The sequence below is a fragment of the Nuphar pumila genome, chromosome 10 (genome assembly GCF_984573655.1).
Source record: "Nuphar pumila chromosome 10, dmNupPumi1.hap1.1, whole genome shotgun sequence".
Taxonomy (NCBI): Eukaryota; Viridiplantae; Streptophyta; class Magnoliopsida; order Nymphaeales; family Nymphaeaceae; genus Nuphar; species Nuphar pumila.
The window spans coordinates 73,536,246-73,554,238 of NC_143258.1; the positions used below are offsets into that span (position 1 = coordinate 73,536,246).

At 36.3% G+C, this 17,993-nt stretch overlaps 2 pseudogenes; both read left to right on the forward strand.

Annotated features, from left to right (window-relative positions):
• The first annotated feature begins 1,651 nt into the window (after positions 1-1,651).
• Positions 1,652-5,789, forward strand: LOC149826833 (K(+) efflux antiporter 5-like; annotated as a pseudogene).
• Positions 5,790-6,096: 307 nt separating this feature from the next.
• Positions 6,097-17,993, forward strand: part of LOC149826834 (K(+) efflux antiporter 5-like) — a 136,038-nt pseudogene continuing 124,141 nt past the window's right edge.

Genomic DNA, 17,993 nt, shown 5'->3' on the forward strand with positions numbered 1-17,993 from the left:
TGGGGTTGAGAGTGTAATATACAGAAAAGGTGACTATGGTGAATGCATGGAGGCTAGGTGTATGTTTATAATACAATGACAAAACACAAAAAAATGTGATGTGAAACAAAATGTAAGACTTGCAATGAAGACCAAAAATATCTGGATGATGAGTTGCCATGCTAATGAAGCACGATATGTTGATGCTCAGAATATGATACATGCAAATGGGCTTTCTACAGGGTGACAGATAATACATGAACACCATGCACTCGTGCATAGTGAGAATGGTAATGAATTGTGTGCTATAATAAATACTGCAGGGTGTAAAAGGTGAAGGCTGTAATATGATAAACATGCTCAGGAAATACTATACAACAGGTAAATGTATATATGCTGGTGGGGGTAAATGGAATACAATAGAGGTTTCATCAGGTTGTATCACTAGTGTTCTGCTACAGTACTTAACAAGTTCAAAATCTCAGACTGCCTAAAAATTTAATGATCAGTGACTAACTTCTAATCAATCAATCGACATAAATCTAGAACCCAAACGTCACTGATCTTCAGCAGACATTCCCATCAAATGGGATTGATTATATTTGTTCCATTATTTTCAAAGAAGCAACAAAAGAATTCAAACTGATGACATGAAACCGAATAGCGATCATATGGCAGCGATCCTATGATTAGGATTGATCCAGGGATCAAATCCAGATCTGAATCAATACAAGCACTATCAGGATGGAAATTATGCATGTTTATTAGGAAAACAATGAAAGAGAGACATGCGAGAAAAAAAAATCCAGATGTCCATTACTCCAGTTGGTCTGATGGTTGTGGATTCCCTATATGCGAGGATGGGTCATCTACCAGGGCATCAGTTGTGATTCTGTGACTTACCCAAAGAGTTGGTGCATGGAAGTGAGTAAAGCATCTCTAACAGTATGACAGCCATAGAAGAAAAAGTATCACTTAAGCACCTTGCTATGTCTAAAAAAAAAGCTTACTGCTATTTTCTACTCCCCAACTAGATGTTTACCTGGTTAATGGACTCTTTAACAGGTTTCTTTTGTTCATCAATATATCTGACTTTCCCTGCCTTATCTGCTGAAGGATTTTATAGGTGAAGCCTCGATCTCAGATGTATATTGTAACAACACATCTCTATTATGATGTTGTTCCATAACGAGCAATTTTTCTGTCCACCTAATTGTTCAAACTATCATGCGTTCCATGAGAAAATCTTCTAGCCAAGCCTTTAGTTACCTCTGTTATCACTTAAATCATCAGATGCTTTATGATGTTCTACCATTTCCCCAGCTGTTTTCAACAATCTATCTCTCGCAAGCGTGAAGGTGAATGCCTAGTCATTTGAAAGTGAAAAATGACATTCTATTGTATCCAAATATCAACAGAACCAAGCAACATCATTATTTATCACACTAATGGGAACACCTGGATGTCTTAAAGTAACTGAAGAAATGAAAACATGACAGGAGTTTTGTTTCCCCCCCTTTTTTTTTTTTTTAACAGCTTAAACTCTTAGATTTAGGAGCACACATATCCACAACATACTGCCATAATAATTTTAGGGTAATCGTCTGTTAACTGTCGGCGATTAACAACATGAACATGTTGATACAGAAAACAACACAGATAACTATCAGAGATGGTGAGGATGCCAAGACAATCATGTAAGTACTAACATATATGCAAAGGCAACTTAACCGTCGAGCTAGAGAACATCTAAAATGCAAGTAAAAGGAGATATCGATGTATTCAATTTATAAGGCAACTTGAGAGAGTTATAAGTTATAGACCTCCAGAACCGTGGCTTGATATAGATAATCTTTCTCAGCCAACTGAGAAGGAATCTTCTCTGGCCTTTCGGATGAAACTCTTTACTGGTTATTTTGATTTGGTAGACATATGGCTGCAGAGGGATATGCTGATCTCTCGATTCCTGCAGAAGAGGCACTGTGAAGAAGAATTGATGACAGCCACTTGCTGCGGGGATGCCCTCCGAGTTCGCAGGTGCTTTCGATCTTCGACTATTTTGAAGGAGAGGTCGATGAGAAGAGATGGATCAGAGGAATGTAGATGAGAGGTGAAGAGTGGATTGCTACGTGAAAGCCGATGGTAAAAAGAAATCCCCCCCCCCTCGTTTCTTGCTGGTCTTCCTTTATAGAGGAAAGGAGAAGCTTCCTGAGAGAAAGGTTCCGTTTCTGATTGACGACCCGAGTGAGAGCGCAGTGATCGGAGGGTGGAGGAGCTCGGGAGGCTTCGAGAGATGGTTTGTTGAAGATGAATGGAGGAGAATGAAGTTGTTGGTGATGGAGGGTTCGGAGGAAGGCCATGGAGAGCAGCTCGCACATGGGGGGGGGGGGAGAAGATGGGTGATGGAGGAAGGCGAGTTAGGGTTTTCAAAACCCTAACTCGACCCTTAAACATCAAAAATCAGTTTTTCCAAAAAGGGGCCTCCTTTTCAGATTTTTCTAAAAAGGTGGTTAAAGGTGAGTTTTTCGGCAAAATCTTCAAAAACCACGTAGTCTTTCCTAATTTCTTTGGTTTTTTGCATGATTTTTCCATTTTTTGTATTTTTGGAACAGAATCTAAGTTTTTTACATGAAAACAAAGATTAAACGCTAATTTTTTTGTATTTTTCTGAGAAATATTTACAAAAGTATTTTTCTGAGAATTTCAGACCATTTCGTAGAAATTTCTTCAGAAGAAAGGGTTTTGGACCCAAGTTTTCGAGAAAATATTCGAGTTTTAAACCTCGAATTGAGAAATACAATTCGATGGATCCAAACGGATACCGGACGAAGTGTCTGAGCTTTTCAAAAGTTATTTTGGTAATTTTTAGAAATTGATTAAAAAAATTGGATAATGAAGCTCAGATTTGGATTTTGATCTAGATCCGGATCCGAAATTGAGTCAGATATGTAAAATGAATTTAATTTCAGAAAAATTTGAGAAATAAAATGGAATTTAGATTAGAAACTGACTCAATTACCCAAAAAATGGGGGAAAAGGGCAAAAAGGAGATATTTACAACATTTTGAAAATTTTGGGGTGTTCACATGAGGTCGTCGAACCATGACAAAGAAAGAGAATTTTATTGGAATGAGAAAAATATGATTTTATTGATCTTGACAAAGAGGTGGAGGACAAACAATTTGCCACCATTCATGATAGTCGGCAGACATTTTAGGACTAGGAAAGAATTTAAGAGTAACAAAGGAATCTGTGAACACCGTAAAATTTTCAAAGTTTTGTAAAAATGACCGTTTTGCCCCTAACCCCGTTTTCTGAGAAAATCAAAGCAATTTTAAAGCTCAACTTCAGATTTTCTGAATTAAATTCCATATTGGTATATTCAAAATTAATCCCGGATCCGAATCCAGTACTTTAAATCCATATTTCCTCAAAATCCGGATCCAAACCCATTTCTGAAGAATTTTTCACAAAATAACTTTTTTAAATTCTCAGAAAAATTCCCCTTGTGTAAATATTTTATAAAAACACAAAAAAATAGTTTTAAATCTTTATTTTCGCACAGACTTTAGGATTTTATTATAAAAATATAAAAAAATTAAAAGATAATGCAAAAACCAAAAAAATTAGGAAAATTATGAGAAAAACGAATGAGTTTAAAACTTTTTAAGTCAATTTTGCTAAAAATATCATTTAAAAAAAACATTTTTTATGAAAAACTTTTGAAGGAGCTTCTTTTTGGGAAAAACCAAATTTTTTTTCAAACCCTTTCTTTCTTCTTCTCCTTTTCTCCCCTTCTCGGTTTCCCTTTTACGAAACCCTTGAAACCCCTCTCCCTTTCGGCCTCCATTCTCAAAAACCTCCAGCCGCACAATCACCATCTCGCTCGATCCTTCTCCTTCTCCACCTTCCATCACCAGCGGCTGTCACCTTCGCCCTTTATTCTCAACTGCCTACCCTTCTCGAACCATCGTCCCCTCTTTTTAAGAAGGGCACAATGAGGAGACCCTAATCCATCCGCTTCTCACCCCCGCACCCCCATTTCCTGCTTCACGGATTCATTTCTTCCTTCTCCTCCTTCACTCCTCCCTTCCCCTCTTCTCACACCGGTTCAACTGGAGAAAAACCTTCAGAACAGTATAAGACCACTCGGTGTAGTCACTGAGCTCGACAGATGGTTTGAAGTTTTATTGACATTGCCATCACCCCCATATTGTTGTGGCATCCATCCACCAGCTGCATTTTCTTCCCTTGAAAAAGAGGTACAATCCCTCATTAATATGTTGATAAAGTCGCAGATGTAATATTCATCTTAAGAAATACCAAGCATGATGTTTGTTTGCTATGATTACTCTTGTAGTGGTGAAACTGTTGTCATTAGCTTCACACTATGAAATAATCTATGGATGCTTTTTCCAGTCTCAGTGAAAGTTTCAGTATAAACCTTTTACCTTGTGATATGAGAAGGTTTGTGCCAGCCAGGCATACCTCCCGTGGGTTTTGTGAAATTCATTTCTAGTAAAGGGACATCAATAAATGATATTCATCTATATCAAGATGATCCGGAAGTGCCCTGTGTTCAGGTTTCCCAGAATAGGAGAATTTCTGGTTTGTACCCTCTGAAGTAGCAACTTGTACAAGATTTCAGTACTATTATCAAAATATAGCAGAGCAAAGTTAAAAGCCGTTAGGCCTGTTACAAAACTTGTTGGTCTGCTCCAGTTTGTTATTTTCATGTGCTTATATACCATGACTGCAGTGCTATGCAGTGCAAAGTTGTTAAAGGGATATTTGTTGGTGCTTTTCTGTCCATGTCATCAACAGCTGTGGTGCTCAAATTGTCGGTGGAGTGTAATAGTACCAATGTTGTTCATAGCCAGGTCACAATCAGAACACTTATTTTCCAAAACTGCGTTATTGGTCTATTATTTGCTTTGCTTCAAGTTTTAGGTGGCAATGGTGGCCTTATTCAAGGGATTGTATCAATAGCAAAACTGTTGTTTGTGCTGTCCGTGTTTCTTGACTTCTGCATCCATATTGTGTTGTTCATTTGTTCCCCGTTCATTGAAGTTGATGAGCCAGTTGTCTCCCCAGACAAATGAGCTTTATCAGCTAGTTTCTGTGGCTTTTTTTTGCTTATTATTAGCTTGGTGCAGTGATAAACTTGGCCTCAGTCTTGGGTTGGGGTCATTTGTTGCTGGTGTTATGGTATCAACCACTGATTTTGCTCGGAATACACTAGGTCAGGTGGAACCCATTTGTAACCTATTTGCGACACTTTTTCTTGTTAGCATTGGAATGCTTATACACGTCCAATTTCTGTGGAGCCATGTAGATATTCTTGCATCTGTCATTCTGGTTGTTATAATAAAAACAATAGTGATTATGTGGTGACCAAGGCCTTTGGATATGGAATGAGGTCTTCTTTCCGGGTTGGTGTTTCTTTTGCATAAGTTGGAGGATTTGCTTTTGTCCTTTTAAAGTCGTGCCTCAAATCTTCATCCTATTAAGGGAAAGACATATCTGCTTCTTTTGGGAACTACAGCCCTTAGCCTGTTAACAGCAACCCTCTCACCACTATGTCATTTCCAAACCCACAAAAACAAGTTGCTGCATCATACTTCCCAAGAAATATCTTGTAATATATATTTTCCAGGAAAAATTATCCCTATGTTTCTGTAAATGAAGTTGATAGAAATTGTGCATCTATGGAAACTCCTTGTGGAAGCATATCAGAAATGGTTTCAGTGTCAAGTATCATTGGAAGGTACTTCTCTGACTCTGAGGAAGTGAATTTAGCTGACAGATAAATCGATAGCGGTAAATATGTTAAGGTACATGATAAATTCAGAGCTGCATATCAAAGGAATCAAATTGGTAGCTCTTGGAAAGAAGAAACTCTTGATGTTCTACAGAACAAATATGATCGAGGGGTTGATTCTTTATAGAGTAAATCACCTTCTCATTTTGAGAATCAGTTTTGTCAATCAGGTCAAAGAAGTGAATTTTTCCTTGAACAATCAAAGGAGGAGGATAGAGAACGTGTGAAAATTCAAGATAAACAGAACAAAAGCCTTCAGATGAAGTAAATTAGAGGAAGCATCCCTCACATCAAATATGGATGATCCTAAAAATTTGCAACTGGAAAAGAGATCGAAGAAGAAGCAAATACTTGATCCTCAAAAGATGCAAGTTGAGTGCCATACTGGTCATGGGAACAAATCTTGTCAACATGTAATTGTTGACACTTCATTGGTAATAGAAGTTGATTATTTCACACCACAAGATGCCAACACACACCACCTCCAAACTTCTGCCATATCATTTGCAGCATCTTTATATCCTGTTTGTCATTTATGTATTACATTGTTGTTCGCTGTCCTGCTTTTATACCTACCATAGTATGTTAGTTTCTGCACAGCTAGCCTTCAATTCCATCATCTATCGTGATGGCACATGCATGTTAATCACTTATATTTCTGCAACCCTACCCTATCATTCATCTATGTACCATTGAACATTATCATGCATTCCCATGACATCTTCATATACATTTAGATGACCAGATTCATGTGTGCATCTCTCATATAACATGACCATGATATTTTGAATTTTACTTGGTATCTTCCATTATTATTTATATTCAGGCAATTCGGCTTTGTGGCTAACCCCATCTTTTGCAGGAAGTGTGTAGAAAATATTATTTCTTTTCTTAAATTAGAAGTTGTAACTCAATATCGTAATAACTAGATTATGATAAGGGGTATATTTTCAGTCTTAGATTAGAATGTATGAGCATGTATATATGCTAAACATTACTTGTTCCATATTATTTTATCTTTCATTTCAAAATCTCACAATGGTGAAACACGAATGGCACGTGCACCATTTCGTAAGAGGTAAATTAATCCTAAGTTGATGATTTGCATCAACGACCATAGTCGGGATGTAAACAAGACTTAGTATTTTAATCTTTTATAAAATAACACTGGATCCACATTGGATCCTTTTTCAAAAATCATCATATTTTCTTTAAATATTTTCCTCTTTTATCAGAATTTAATTTAAAATTAATTCAACATATATACCAATGGCCATAGTCAGGGTATATCGAGAGTTAATTTCATCTTAAATTCTATAAAAGCACCAAAAATGTATTTCATTCTTCACTTGAATTTAAATGTAGTTATTACATAATACATTCAATGACCATAGTCAGAGATGTATTATGTCTTCAACTTCATTTTTAATTCATTTAAAGAATGGAATAGCTTTTCGAAATTCCAAATTCAAAAGTATTTAAATTCATTTCATCATTTAGGGTAGAATTGCATCATATTTTTCAAAAATTCCTTTCAAAAACCCAAGTGATTTTGAACATTTTTCTTCAAGCTTCTATTTCAAATTCCAATTCTATCCCAATTTCAAAGTCCAATTTGACTTTGAAATTTCAAAATCATTTTATATTCAAAATTCCCATCCAAATTCAAAATTCAATTTCAAAAGTTCAAATTTAACTTTGAAGTTTCTGATTCATTCTCGAAATCAAAATCAAGTTTATCTTCTTATCTTCAGATACAATTTGAGATTGATTATGAATCTCAAAATCTAAATCTTCTTAAAATTTTTCAAAACCCAGATCCATCTTTAAAGATCCTATTTGGACTTTACAGATCCAAATTTCATTTAGGATCCAGAATCCAACTTCACTTTGGATCTCAGATTTCAAATCCAAATCCATTCTAGGATCCAGATTCCAATTCCACCTTGGATCTCAGATTACAGATCCAAATTTCATTTAGGATCTAGAATCCAACTTCACTTTGGATCTCAGATTTCAGATCCAAATCCATTTCTAGGATCCAGATTCCAATTCCACCTTGGATCTCAGATTACAGATCCAAATTCCATTTAGGATCCAGAATCCAGACTTCACTTTGGATCTTAGACTTCAGATCCAAATTCACCTTAAGATCCAAAATCAATTCTACTTTGGATCTCAGATTACAGATCCAAAATCCATTTAGGATCCAGAATCCCATTCTACTTTGGATCTCAGACTTCAGATCCAATTCCATCTTAGGGTCCAGAATCCAATCCTATCTTGGATCTTAGACTTCAGATCCAAATTTCATCTTGGATTCCAAATCTTCAATCCAATTCCATTCAAAATTTCAGATCCAAATTTCATCTTGATTCCAATTCTTAGAACCAATTCCATTTCATTTCCAGATTTCAAATCAAGTTCCCATTTCGGATCCTAAATCCAAAATTCAACTTTGAACTCTATTCAGAATCCAGATCTTGGATTCGGATTTCATCTTGAAAATTCCAACTTTCAAATCAATTCTATTTCTCAAAAATTCTATTTAGATCTCCCACATTTTACTTTGATTTCAAAGCTTCAAAATTAGAATTCAATTCCATTCCAATTATTCATCCAAGTTCAAAACTTCAAAATTCAAAATCCATTTATGACTTTGAAATTTCCTTTCTTCTCTTTTTATCTCAGTTTCAAAATCATTTCTCTCAAGATCCAAATTTATTTTCCTAAGCTCTGATTATTCTAAAAACTTAGAACTTTAAATCTTAAGTTCTAAAGTTAGAAATCATTTCTTCACTCCATTATCTGATTCATCTCAGAAACACTTGAGAATTTTTCAAATCATTTTTAAAAGGAGCATACATCTTCGCATTTGCACAAGCATGATTCTTTATGCATTTAGACTTAGAATAGATTCTTAGATAATTTCTTAGCAAAGCAAAAGGCATAAATTCGACCCTTGGTTCGATTACCTCTGGTAAAGGCACCATGAACGGTCAAACCTCGTACCAACGAGCGGATCCCGTCTCCCAATTTTCCCGCAAATATTTAAAAAACGGAGGCAAGTTATTTTAAAAAATACTTTCAAAATTAAGGTCAAGTGAGACCCCGCAAAAGAATTCCTCTCTCTCTCTTCTTTTCTCTTCTCTCTCTCTTTCTATCTTTTATTTCCTCCCTTTAAAAAGGAGGAAATAGGAGCTGGAAAGGAAAAGAGAAGGAAAAGAGAGAATATTACAAGAGAGGAAAAATTTTGCGATGATCACAGTTTTGGCGACCGAGATGGTACCCGTCTTCGTCCGGTCGAATTTAATGCCTTTTCTTTTGCTTTGACATTATCTAAGTCTTTATTCTTCAAATGTCAGCTTCATTTCCATGCAAACCTTAGGGGCCTAAACTCTGTCCTAAGCTGACATCATTGCATATAGGATTTAAGTATGGTTTGGTAGGACCATATAGAGGAGATTATTCCATGTTCACATTAGACTTAGGTTTGAAATACAACTCTCCTCAATTTTAGGGATTGAATGCAAACAATGTATGCAAGTGTATGCTTCTCTTCATTTTTAATCTATCTCTTTAGGACTTGCATTAGAGCCATCTGATTTCTTTCATGTTGAGCATATTTTGAAAACCTCCTTACCTATATTGTCCCGGTCTTCACGTTGCTGGGCTGTCTCACTGAACCATAGTTCGGGAGAGAGCCTCACAAGTGGACCACTTATTTGGGTTCGCGCCCCCCCTACCACGTACCTAAGGGCTATAGTCCGAGGTATATCGGTAAGTGCTCAAGGATGTTGGGAAGCCATTACCTTAGAACCGGAAAAATATTTCTATGCCACGTACTTCGAGCTTCGGCTTGAGTATATCGGCGTATCTTGATTGGAATCAGATGATCTGAACCCTAGAGTTAGGATTAAGGTCCTACAAGCCATTTCAAAATATTGCATTTAGAGTCAGCCTCTAGGGATTGTTGTTTGTACATCCTTGTTTGTATATCTATGATTGTATGATATTTTACATTCCCTATATTTTTCAAAACCCGGGTATATATTATTTAAAATTTCCTCTTTATTTTAAAACCCAGGTGTATCTTTCATTTTTCTTCTCTTAATTTCTTCTAATTCTTTTTTGATCGTGCCTGCAATTCTTAAAAATTTTCCTTTTCTTTTTTTCTATTCTTTACCCTCATTTTACAATAAAACATCTTTTGTCATGATATGTCCTTTTCAAAATTCACATTTTACTTGTCTATCCTTTTTCAGAAAAACAGTGCGGTTGTCGCAAATTTTGGTGACAACCGGATCCCTCGTAATGGGATGTTTTCATATTGAGATTATGATTTCCTCCTTTATTAAAATTTCTTCCTAGATCTTTTCTAAAAGGCCCGTTTATGCTCTACGGAGAGCATTGGCGCTATCAGTTGAATCAGGCAAAGCTCAGAGATTGCACTAACATCCCAGTTACAAGCAGAGAGAGTAAGGAATGGATTCTCAAAAATCTGTCAGAAAGGGAGTTCAGGACAGCAAAAGTGAGATCGATCCCGCGATATACCAATTATTCAAAAGGATGATGGTTGAGATATTATCTGAACAAGCTGAAGCCAGTTGCGGAAAAGCTCCCACAGAAAGAAAGGCACCTGTCACTTTCCCCATGAATGAACACGGCAATATCGGTGTAGGAAAATCCAAAGCCAGCAGGAGCAACAATCAAGATAACCAGGGCAGCAATTTGAGAGAGTATAAAATCCAGATAGGGAAATATTGTGAAAACCGTGATAGACCTCTTCAATACAGTCCTCAACAAAGAGACAAGAAGCAAGAAGAACCAGAGCGCAAGGATTGGAGCAAGGGTAGAGATTTCACTCCTTTGGATGAACCGCTCGACAAAGTCCTCGAATACATGTTTTCTAGCGGATTACTCAGGCTCCCAAAAGCCGCCAGCCCTTTCACAGTCATGGGAAAATATATAGACCAGTTTTGCAGATACCATCAAGTAACAGGGCATGACACTGAGCATTGCTTCATCTTCAAGAATATCGTTCAGGATTGCGTTGATAAGAATCTCTTCGTCAAAAATAAAGAAGAAAAGCATCCAGATCTCCTAAACATGCAAGCTCAGTCCAGCTACCAGGCAGGGGTCAGCACTCGGCAGAAGTCAAGCAAGCCGAAGAAAGCAAAGCATGAAGGTTGGGGCTATGATCGTCAGCTTACTCCTCTAGGTCAGCCGATTGAAGAAGTTCTCCAATATCTGCTCGAGAAAGAAATGATCAAACTCCCAAAGCAGGATGATCCCTCTGTCACCAAGGGGAAATTAAAAGATCGCTTCTGCAAGTTTCATCGAGCAAGGGAGCATGACACGGAGCGCTGCTTCATCCTCAAAAACATTATGCAGGATTACATTGATAAAGAGCTTCTGGTACCAGAGGAAGGAGAAGAGCAGCCTGCAGTTTCAACCGGACCTTTTCCAGACCAATCAGAGAATTGAGAATACCAAGAGTTTTTCGCTTTCATCCCTTTCTGTTAGTCGCTCTGTAGGGGAAAGTCAGCCCACTCTTTGTGATTTCTTTTAGTTAAAATACTTGTAAATATCCAGTTCTGTTATCAACTTTTGCTTATCAATGAAATGTCAATTTTCTTTATATCTTTGATATTCAATACTTTCTTCTTTTTGCTATATTGGGGCATCAAATTTATTTTTTTAAAATTCAGGACAATCCTGACATCATTCATGAGAGAAATGATATTACCTATGAGGGTCTTTCAAAAGTCATGAAAATTTTAGTTCAAATATTCTATTACAACCTTTTTCAAAGATCAACCCTTGTGTTGATCATATTTTTCTACAAATTGATTTCAAAATCATTGCATTTCAAAGATCAACCCTTGTGTTGATCATATTCTTCTAAAAATTGATTTCGAATTATTATATTTCAAAGATCAACCCTTGTGTTGATCATATTTTCCAAAAATTGATTTCATTATATTTCAAAGATCAACCCTTGTGTTGATCATATTTCCTAAAAATTAGTTTCAAACCATTACATTCAAAGATCAACCCTTGTGTTGATCTCATTTTCCAAAAATTGATTACATTCAAAGATCAACCCTTGTGTTGATCATATTTTCCAAAAAAAATTGACTTCAAATCATTATATTTCAAAGATCAACCCTTGTGTTGATCATATTTTCCAAAAATTGATTTCATTATATTTCAAAGATCAACCCTTGTGTTGATCATATTTCCTAAAAATTAGTTTCGAACCATTACATTCAAAGATCAACCCTTGTGTTGATCTCATTTTCCAAAATTTGATTACATTCAAAGATCAACCCTTGTGTTGATCATATTTTCCAAAAAAAATTGACTTCAAATCATTATATTTCAAAGATCAACCCTTGTGTTGATCAAATTTTCCAAAAAATTGATCTCATTATATTTCAAAGATCAACCCTTGTGTTGATCATATTTTCTAAAAATTAGTTTCGAACCATTACATTCAAAGATCAACCCTTGTGTTGATCTCATTTTTCAAAATTTGATTTTATTACATTCAAAGATCAACCCTTGTGTTGATCATATTTTCCAAAAAATTGACTTCAAATCATTATATTCAAACATCAATCCTTGTGTTGATCATATTTTTTTTAAAAAGTTGATTTCAAATCATTATATTCAAAGATCAACCCTTGTGTTGATCATATCTTCTAAAAATTGATTTCGAATCATCGCATTCAAAGATCCACCCTTGTGTTGATCTCATTTTCCAAAAATTGATTTCATTACATTCAAAGATCAACGTTTGTGTTGATCTCATTTTCCAAAAAATTGATTTCACTACATTCAAACATCAACCCTTGTGTTGATCATATTTTCTAAAAAGTTGATTTCAAATCATTGCATTCAAAGATCAACCTCGGTGTTGATTATGTTTTCTAAAAAATTGATTTCAAATCATTGCGTTCGAAGATTAACCCTTGCGTTGATCATATTTTCTAAAAAACTTGATTTTGAATCATTGCATTCAAATATCAACCCTCGTGTTGATCATATTTTCTACAAATTGGTTTACAAATCATTGCTTCAAAAAATTAACCCTCATGATGATCTCTCATGAATGATCCCCTTTCAAAGATTAGCTCTCGTGGTTAATCTTTCTTTCCAAAAATGATTTTCTTATCTTCTTCTCTTATTTTAAAGATCCCACATGCAGGCAGGATCAAACTCTTTTTCTCAACTTTTATCAACCTTTTGCTTATCCATCTTTATCAATTTTATCAATTTTTCATTTTATTAATTATTCATCCGTTTTATTAATTCTTCTTAATTCCTATTAATTCTTATTTCAAAAAAATACCCTTTCAGGTTAAGGGATAAACCTGATGCCTCTTTTTCCATGAGGTATTTCTTCTTCCTTCTTTGTCTTTTTTCCCCCTTCAGGTTAAGGGATAAACCTGAAACCTCATCCTATGAGGTCCTTCTTTCTTCAGGATAAGGGATAGTCCCGAATGCCTTTCTCTTTTAAAGCTTTATTAATCCCTGCTAAATCTTTTTTCAGCCAATTTTATCAATTCTAATTCTTCTAATTCTTTATCAAAGCTTTTTTATCAATTTTTGCCTAAATGTTATTCCTTTTCCATTCAGGATAAGGGATAATCCTGAAACCCCTCATAGGAGCAACAATGCTACCTATGAGGATTCTTTTACAAAAATAAAATTCCATAAAATTTCCTTGATTCTTCTCTTTTGTCAAAACTTCCATCAATTTCTATCTCTTCTCATCAGTTCTTACTTCTTCCCCAATCAAGATAAGGGGGCAATCAGATCACATGCAAATAAATTCAGTCCTCTAAATGGTCATTCTCGATCCCAGGTCCGGTCCTCGCACTGACAAATTTTCAAAACTCAATCTTTTGATTAAAAACTTTTTGTCAAAAACCCGAGTTTCCACTCGGGCTTCTCCCTCTATTCTTTTGTTTGAAGTTTCGAGTTCCGACCGGGACTTCCTTCTGAATCCAATCCTCGCATTGGAAATCCATCATTTCTTTAGAAATCCGAGTTCCAGCTCGGGTTTTCCTTCTATTACTTTTCATTCGAAGTTCTGAGTTTCGACCAGAACTTCCTTTTGAATCCACTACTCGCATTGGAAATCCATCATTTCTTTAGAAATCCAAGTTCCAGCTCGGGTTTTCCTTCTATTACTTTTCATTCAAAGTTCTGAGTTTCGACCAGGACTTCCTTCTGAATACAATCCTCGCATTGGAAATCCATCATTTCTTTAGAAATCCGAGTTCCAGCTCGGGTTTTCCTTCTATTACTTTTCATTCGCAGTTTTGAGTTCCGACCAGGACTTTCTTCTGAATCCAATCCTCGCATTGGAAATCCATCATTTCTTTAGACATCCGAGTTCCAGCTCGAGTTTTCCTTCTATTACTTTTCATTCGAAGTTCTGAGTTTCGACCGAGACTTCCTTCTGAATCCAATCCTCGCATTGGAAATCCATCATTTCTTTAGAAATCCGAGTTCCAGCTCAGGTTTTCCTTCTATTACTTTTCATTTGAAGTTTTGAGTTCCGACCAGCACTTCCTTCTGAATCCAATCCTCGCATTGGAAATCCATCATTTCTTTAGAAATTCGAGTTCCACCTCGGGTTTTCCTTCTATTACTTTTCATTCGAAGTTCTGAGTTCCGACCAGGACTTCCTTCTGAATCCAATCCTCGCATTGGAAATCCATCATTTCTTTAGAAATCTGAGTTTCAGCTCGGGTTTTCCTTCTATTACTTTTCATTCGAAGTTCTGAGTTCCGACCGGAACTTCCTTCTGAATCCAATCCTTGCATTGGAAATCCATCATTTCTTTAGAAATCCGAGTTCCAGCTCGGATTTTCCTTCTATTACATTTCATTTGAAGTTCTGAGTTCCGACCAGGACTTCCTTCTGAATCCAATCCTCGCATTGGAAATCCATCATTTCTTTAGAAATCGGAGTTCTAGCTCAAGTTTTTCTTACTGTTCATTCGAAGTTCTGAGTTCCGACCAGGACTTCCTTTTGAATCCAATCCTCGCATTGGAAATCCATCATTTCTTTAGAAATCCGAGTTCCAGCTCGGGTTTTCCTTCTATTCCTTTTCATTCGAAGTTCTGAGTTCCGACCAGGACTTCCTTTTGAATCCAATCCTCGCATTGGAAATCCATCATTTCTTTAGAAATCCAAGTTCCAGCTCGGGTTTTCCTTCTATTACTTTTCATTCAAAGTTCTGAGTTCCGACTAGGACTTCCTTCTGAATCCAATCCTCGCATTGGAAATCCATCATTTCTTTAGAAATCCGAGTTTCAGCTCGGGTTTTCCTTCTATTATTTTTCATTCGAAGTTCTGAGTTCCGATCGGGACTTCTTTCTGAATCCAATCCTCGCATTGGAAATCCATCATTTATTTAGAAATTCGAGTTCCAGCTCGGGTTTTCCTTCTATTACTTTTCATTCAAAGTTCTGAGTTCCGACCAGGACTTCCTTCTAAATCCAATCCTCGCATTGGAAATCCATCATTTCTTTAGAAATTCGAGTTCCACCTCGGGTTTTTCTTACTGTTCATTCAAAGTTCTGAGTTCCGATCAGGATTTCCTTTTGAATCCAATCCTCGCATTGAAAATCCATCATTTCTTTAGAAATGTGAATTCCAGCTCGGGTTTTTCTTACTGTTCATTCAAAGTTCTGAGTTCCGACCAGGATTTCCTTCTGAATCCAATTCTCGCATTGGAAATTCATGATTTCTTTAGAAATTCGAGTTCCAGCTCGGGTTTTTCTTACTGTTCATTCGAAGTTCTGAGTTCCGACCAAGATTTCCTTTTGAATCCAACCCTCGCATTGGAAATCAATCATTTCTTTAGAAATTCGAGTTTTTCAAAACTCAGGTTTCTCTTTATCTTTTATTCGACTCCCAGCTTGGGTTTTTCCTCTTCCCCTTCAGGTTAAGGGATAAACCTGATGCCTCCTGCTAACGAGGTATTTCTTTCCTTCCTTCCCAGTTCAGGATAAGGCGACAAAATCCTGAAAGTCGACCACATGCAATTAAACTATGATGTTCCACTAATTTTTACCAAAGAATCTTTTATTTTCTAAAAGTTTCACTTTGTTAACTCATCTCTTACAGCCCAGTCCTCGCACTAGGGTATTTCTTAAAATCTTCAATCATATATTAAAGCCCATTTGGGGTTCTACATCTAGTCCTTTGATCAAAATCTTTACTTTTACAAAATCCAAATTCTGACTTAAGTCTCTCAAAAATTTGATATATATCCAAAAGATCCGACACTCGTTAGACATGTATTTCAAACGTTCCAGCTTCTTGCTGGTCAAGTATTTCAAACATTCCATCTTCTCGCTGGTCAGGTATTTCAAATGTTCCAACTTTTCGCTGGTCAGGTATTCCAAAAAGATCCAACACTCGTTGGTCATATATTTTAAACGTTCCAGCTTCTTGCTGGTCAGGTATTTTAAACATTCCAGCTTCCTGCTGGTCAGGTATTTCAAAAGATACCGACACTTGTTGGACATATATTTCAAACGTTCCAGCTTCTTGCTGGTCAGGTATTTCAAATGTTCCAGCTTTTGCTGGTCAGGTATTCCAAAAAGATCCAACGCTCGTTGGTCATATATTTCAAACGTTCCAGCTTCTTGCTGGTCAGGTATTTCAAACATTCTAGCTTTCTGCTGGTCAGGTATTTTAAAAGATCTGACACTTGTTGGACATATATTTCAAACGTTCCAGCTTCTTGCTGGTCAGGTATTTCAAATATTCCAGCTTTTGTTGGTCAGGTATTTCCAAGAAAAGATCCAACAACTTGTTGGTCATATATTCCAAACGTTCCAGCTTCTTGTTGGTCAGGTATTTCAAACGTTTCAGCTTTTTGCTGGTCAGGTATTTCAAAAAATTCAACATTCGTTGGACATATATTTCAAACGTTCCAGCTTCTTGCTAATCAGGTATTTCAAACATTCCGGCTTTTTGCTGGTCAGGTATTTCCAAGAAGATTCAGCTTTCCGTTGGTCATGTATTTAAAACGTTCCAGCTTCTTGCTGGTCAGGTATTTCAAACGTTCCAGCTGTTGCTGGTCAAGTATTTCAAATGTCCTAGCTTTTCGCTGGTCATGCATTTCAAACGGTCCAGATTTTGTCGGTAATATATTTCCAAGAGACCCAGCTCTCACTGGTCATATATCTCAAAAAGTCCCAGCTCACAGTTATCGAGCTCCCAAAACAACCTATTCCACAAATCAAGCCTTCAGGGTGCAATTTCCCCATTCTCTCATTTCTAAGCCTTCGGGTTTTAACCTCTCAATTCTATCAAATTCCCCAACTTCCGGGTATAATGTTTATAACCAGTCGTGTATTTCTTAAAAGACCCAACACTCGTTGGTCGTGTATTTCCAAAACGTTCCAGTTTTGTTGGTCAGGTATTTCAAAGGTTTCAGCTTTTGCTGGTCAGGTATTTCAAACATTCCAGCTTTTGCTGGTCAGGTATTTCAAAAGATCTCAACATCTATTTGTCATGTATTTCAAAAGGTTCCTGCTTTCGCTGGTCATGTATTTTAAAAAGGTTCCAGCTTTTGCTGGTCATGTATTTCAAAGGTTCCAGCTTTCGCTGGTCATGTATTTTAAAAGTCTCAGCTTTAGCTGGTCATGTATTTCCAAAATCGAAGATACAACTCAAGTTCTCATCAAAATCTATATTGAGTGATTATTTCACAAAGAAATTCATGGAAAATTTGCCAATTTGCTAAAAGCATTAGTTGATTCTAAAAGTCTGACTACACAAAAAGAATTTCCTTATATTACCTCTAATATTTCCTTCCAAAAGGTGAAACTTTTTTGCGAAAAAAAGGCAAAAATTAAATCTTTTCCTATTGATCAACCAAAAGGATGTAAGAAATGTCCTCGATATGATCAATAAAAGAAATCTTCAATGATGTTAAAAAGCCAGAAGCGAATTGATATTGATCTTGGCCATGGCGCGTGTTTAAAAATGACTTTCTGGCAATCAGGCAGTGAAAATATCTTGAGCTATAAATGGAATCCACCCAATCCATATCTCCTCATTTATTCATTTAGAGCTGCAATCAAATATCCGCAAAAGAGATCTCTCGATTGTCATCAAGATGAAGGCGAATTAAGCGAGTAGATCCCCGAGGCCAAAG